This window comes from Cavia porcellus, unplaced genomic scaffold (assembly GCF_034190915.1).
Source record: "Cavia porcellus strain 051 isolate PalLab524CR breed Dunkin Hartley unplaced genomic scaffold, mCavPor4.1 scaffold_8, whole genome shotgun sequence".
Taxonomy (NCBI): domain Eukaryota; kingdom Metazoa; phylum Chordata; class Mammalia; order Rodentia; family Caviidae; genus Cavia; species Cavia porcellus.
In genome coordinates this window covers 52,819,910-52,825,872 of record NW_026947491.1, presented here as the reverse complement: position 1 = coordinate 52,825,872, position 5,963 = coordinate 52,819,910, and the positions used below count along the sequence as shown (strand labels likewise).

Below are 5,963 nucleotides of genomic sequence, written 5' to 3'. Positions count from 1 at the left end.
AATATATAATGTTTTATCGTTGCATTCAGTCACTCCAAATGTCTGTGTCCTCTTGGAATGATCGTCCACTATCTGTTTTCCACTGTGCTTTTTTTCACTGTACTCATTTTTTGGTGTTCAAGACTTGTAGCCTATAAAAAGTTAAAAAAAAATCACCCAACACAAACCTATCCCTATGCAAAGAAAATAGCTAACACTATTAGTTAACACTAAAGCATTGGCTATTAGTGTAGCGGCACATTCATGAAATCCCAGCACTTGGGATGCTGAGAAGGGAAGGATCACCATGAGTTTGAGGCAAGCCTGGGCTACACAGTGAGTCAAGGCCAGCCTAGACTACATAGTAAGACTCTATCTCAAACTAAAAAACAAAACAAAACAGATATGCCAGAGGGATAGCACAACATTAAAAGAATCTGAGTCTTGTAATTAGGACATCTTTTGCTAAATCTTAGACATTAAATTTCAATTTTTTAATAAGAAAACTCAAACCTAAACTTTTGTGTTAATAAAAATAAATATATTTAAACTCATAGCTAGTCCAAATAAATATATGGACAATAATTTCTCAGTTTACAAATGCTTCTGTTCATAAACTATTTGGGTCACAAACAAAACATTTGACAAAATTTTACTTTCACTTGCAAATTCAATATCAGGAGATGATCACGACCATGCCATTTTACCAATAATTGTGGGACAAATTCGATTCGTGAGCTGAGGTACCACTATATATCCTTGGCAGCACACTGACCAGTCATGCAAAATCTTGTAAAATTTGCAGGTAATAAATCATGACATCATTGCCTGGCACTGCAACTTCTTCCCAAGCATACGCATTTCTCATTATGCCTGTTGGTAACTGGGTGTCTTGGACTGTGTACCAACAGAGAGAGCTCTGCCTGTCCACTGCACTACATGTGCCACAGCCCCACCAACTCTGCTGTAGACGATCCTTTGTCATATCAAGACATCTTGTGTGATAGTGTGGGGTTACCAGCATGGGCCACTGCACTCTGCAAAAAGTTCTATTTTCAATTGTTTTTGTGACATTAAACAGTTTGGTTTTGCCTACTGTTTATCACATCTCTCTGCACAGAGGCCAAGTTCCTAGTGGACAAGAATCTGTCATGGTCTACTGGTCAGGCTAGTCTCAAACTTGTAACGATCCTCCTGCCTCAGCTTCCCCAGTGCTGTGATTACAGACATGTGCGACCACGCCCGGCTTGTTGTTTCCTAGACAAGGCCTCCGATGGATGGGAGGGGTGATTGCTCAGCGCCAGGTGCTTCACAGCGTGACCAAAGTGCTCGCCCAAGGTGTCCTGGGCCAGCAGACACCAAGAGCCGCTGCCGCAGTCGCAGCCACGCCCCAGCTGGGCCTGGCTGGAGGACCATGGGCGCCTCGGCCTCCAAGGGCGGGGCCGCCCGGGTTCCCACACCGCAGTCGCAGCCCGCAAAGGGGCTGGATCTGAGCCGGCTGCCGCCGGAGCTCCTCCCGACTGTGCTGAGCCACGTGCCCCCGCGCGTGCGGCTCCGACGCTGCTGTCTCGTGTGCCGTAGCTGGCGGGCCCTGGTGGATGGCCAGGCCCTGTGGCTGCTGATCTTGGCCCAGGACCACAGCGCCACCGGCCGCGCCCTGCTGTCCCTCGTCCGCAGTTGCCTGCCCCCTGCCGGCGACACCAACCCCTGCCCTCTCGGCCGCTTCTGCGAGCGCAGACCCATTGGAGGAAACCTCATCTGCAACCCCTGCGGACAGGAAGGCCTTCGGAAGTGGATGGTGTAGCATGGTGGAGATGGCTGGGTGGTGGAGGAAAATATGACAACCGTGCCTGGGGCCTCTTCGCAGACCTGCTTTGTAGCCTCCTTCAGTTGGTGTCGGAAGAAGCAGGTCTTGGATCTGGAGGAGGAGGCCAGAACTGGAGGACAGTGACAAGATTGAACTCCATGCCTCAGACTGGTGGGGAGCCCGACATGACAGTGGCTGTAGGTATCCACTGCTTATCCAACTTCTAGATGCCGGCCAGACTGTCCTAGATAAATTATCTGCTGTGCCTGATCCCATTGAACAATGGAACAACAATGTCTGCTTTCAGGTCACCCACGTCTTCTCCAACATCAAGATGGGTGTCCGTTTTGTGTCTTTTGAACACTGAGGCCAGGACACACAGTTCTGGGCTGGCCACTACGGAGCCCAAGTGACCAATTCTAGTGTGATTGTGCAAGTCAGCCAGCCCTAGTCAGGGGCACTCTTCTTGCAAGCCAGCCTGACTGTGCCTTCTAGGAGCCGGAGCCATTGGCTAGGACCCCTCACTGACCAGTGTTTATGCCTCACTGGCACACTGGGAACAGTCTTCGGGTTCTGGAAACTACTGAAGGGAGGGGCTTCCATTGGATCCACCTGCTGCTACCGCTGCTGCTGCTGCTTTATTGGGGGGCAGTGCTCCACTTAGCCAAGATCCCACCCACTCCTCAGTGTGTGTGGAACATGCTGGTCCTGGAGAAGGAGTCTTACGCTCTCCTCCCTCCGTTCAACCCAAGCCTCTCTGCCCTAACCCCTCAGTTGGCCTTGTCTCCACCTGTTTCTGCTTCAGGAACTTTCCTGGTCCCTTCAGGGAAGTCTCCACTCACCTCTAAACTTAGATCTCATCCTTACAGCTACCAAGTTCTAGCTACCCTACATAACGAGCTCCATCACCTGGGGTTCCCTAGCCGTCCTAGCTAGAACCTTGTCTTAAAGCTGAAGATAACTGGGTCACAAAAGAAACAAAGATGTGGAGATGAATCCGCCCCCAAGGACTGCTCTGAAAAATGAGGCCAAGCCCTGATCCCCAAGAACCTCTGTAATTGCACGATATTTAAAAATATTTTTTCATTTTGACTTTTTTTTCAGAGAATATCAGTATCATGTATCTAACTACTGATCATATGTAATGAAGTTATTATTTTGCCAAAAAAAGACATCTTGTGAATATTTGAGAATAATAATTGCAATCTAACATCTCTGAAACACTGTAGAAATAGGAAGATCCACACAGAAACAAGAGGAAAGGTGCCCATTTCTTTTTAGATAATTCTCAATAAAATACACCTTGAAAAATACTACCTTACTCATATTTTAAAATATTTGTTTACTTATTCATTTGCAACAGTGATTCCCTATGCAGTTCAGGCTGGCCTTGAGCTCACTTTGTAGCCCAGGCTGGACTTAAACTCACAGAAGACCTCCTGTCTCAGCCTCCAGAGGTGTATGTCACCATGCCTCATTACCTTGCTTAATTAAGCCTGAGTTAAACTTTTTGCAAATATATAGCAGAATGAAAGTTGTTCAGGAGTATATGCTTAGGTACTATTGCTCATTTACCACAGAAGCTGGATTGAGGAAACTGTCAAATTTCATCAGACTGGAAAATAATAAAGATGAACTCAAAGCAAAGCTTCTAAACCATAGTGCTAGACACCCACAAACTAAATTTATGGCAGTCTGAAGCTCAGTCCTTAGCCCATTGGAGGAACAATGGTAATGGTCACAATGTTCAGCCTGCCTAGGAATTGGTGCAGAATTTTTGCTGAATTATAAATGCAAGAAATCATTAAGAAAAAGAGAGCCATCAGATGAGCTGGAAAGATGCTACAGTTGGGAAGGAAGTGAATTCTGGAAGAGAAATAAAGGTTGAAAGGCGTTTGTGACCTGAGACAATGAATACAACAGGGTGAACGTGAGAAAATTTCATACGTCAGACACTGAGGGCAATGTACTCTTTATTTTATTCCTTTGAAGTCATTCTATCATTAGGTTTTTAAGAAAAATACATGCACATTCCAAAAATTGTAACTCCCATTTTTTGAGTGCTTATTGTACTCGAAACCCATGCTAATCACAGTTTTATATTATGAAATATTATTTAAAATAGTCCTCACATATAATCCTTACAACAAATTAGATGTCAAATTATCTAAATTATCTCTCACAACAAAATAATACAGCAAAGCATATTTTCCAATGACAAGTCCTTCTAAGCTAGAAAAGGGAAAGTCTTAGAATCATTTATAGGGTCATTTATTTATGATCATTTTGCTTGGTTAGTGATCTTGCTTTTAGATTTCATTTTTATTTATGTCTTATAGATGTGGCTAGTCTGTTTTAAAAGCATATCACTGTTTCGGACTCCCTTAATAAAGAATGGTAAATTATAATAATGCTGATAGAGAAATATTTGCTTATTTATTTACTCATTTTTGACTTGAAAAGGCAAAATTTACTTCTGCAGAGGCTCATGGAGCAGTCGACACTCACAAAGAGCAAAGCAGAGTGGACTCTTTTATCCCTACCTCAGGGAGGGAGGGGAAGCTGAGATTCCCCCACTGCGGGTGGGTAGAAGGTTCACAGTCTGTCCCAGGTGGCTAACCCAAGCAGCCTGCAAGGGCCAGAAGCATTACTGGGGAGAAAGGAGTGTGGAATAAAAGGAGAACAGAGAGAACAGAAAGTCCTTGGCTCTTAATAAGCTATCTTTGGCTTAGGGCTGTGTTCTCAGGGTTTGAACGGAGTAGGCAGTTTTGTGACGAGTTGCTGTTCAGGGTGAGCCAGCCAGAGCCGGGGCTAAAGACAATCCCATTTGACAAGAAAGACAGAAGTTATTGTTTTCCACAATTTGATCCCTTCTAGAAATGTGTCTTTTCAATAGTTGGCCTGCATTTAGGCAACGATTCCCACAATATTTTAATTATCTTCACTGATTTCTTGTCTCTATTTCCCCAAATTAATTGGTTGTTAGCAATAGTAGAAGATTAATTAGTTATAATATTGGTCTAAAAGGAAAGATAATGAACAGTGACAGATGATCTTAAGTTACAATTTTCCTTCATATTACAATGAAAAGGGGCCATAATATATCATAGAGAGTCAGGGGCCACACTTTACTAAAATTTCTTTGTCAGAATTATCTTTATGTCATGTGTTTATACAGGTTTTTAGACAGGTCACACTTTCTTCCTCATAGTTCATGGAAGAATTCTGTTTTCTATTAAGTTGGGGGACAAAAAAGTCCTCGGTTCTATCCCATGGTTGTTTGGCATTAACACGTCATCCAGACCATGGCCCTGATCTTCTGATTTAAACACTTTAGATCAAGAGTTTTCTTGCCACCACAGTTGTGAATCACTACTCCTTTCTTCGACTTTTCAGACCGAGAACTCCACGGGATCAATACTATTCTTGTTTTTCAAGTGAAGAGACTGGCGGAAAGAAACTTGGTCAAATGTCACAATCAAAGCCAATCATGTGCAAAATTAAACTTTGAACCCAAAGCACCTGAAGTTTTGGCTTACCGATTGACTGGAAATTGTAAGGTACATTATAACTTCTTTAAAAATTCCCTTATTTTTAAAAAATTACCAATAATGATCTACACTACAAGAAATAAATTCAATTTATATTTATAACTCCAATCAGTATCATGGTATGGACAACTAGAGTGAAGCCACTGAGATGTTAAATATTTATATTTTGCTGTGTTTTACACATGGGTTTTATATTTTATTTTATGAAAAATTAGGAAATGTACTTGCATATCACATGTTATTTAGGAAGAACAGAATGAGAAGAGTAAAGAGTAGACTGTATTTATGGTGTCGGTATCAACTTGTGATTTTTCATCTTCTCATTTAATATTAAACCAAAATAGATTTCATTTGAAGAAGGCAGGTCTTAAAATAAACTGTATCTTAGATTTCCAGAGCTTATAATCACCTGGAGCGGGGGTGGTGAACCAATGCACACATGCCACAGCAGGATATTTGTATCACTGAAACCTCTAAAAGAGTGGCCATCACTCTCCTAGAGTATTATTTATTTACTTCACACTGTCTGTATTAAGATATGTAACACCAGTCTTGTGGGATTTTAATGAAGCAGTTCTGAGCAGAATTCTGATTGGCAATAAAACAGATAAAAGCAATTTTGGGTT

General features: G+C 42.5%; 1 pseudogene; it reads left to right on the top strand.

The window, feature by feature from the left end:
- The first annotated feature begins 1,349 nt into the window (after positions 1-1,349).
- On the top strand, positions 1,350-2,301 carry LOC100713037 (F-box only protein 27-like; annotated as a pseudogene).
- The last annotated feature ends 3,662 nt before the right edge of the window (positions 2,302-5,963 follow it).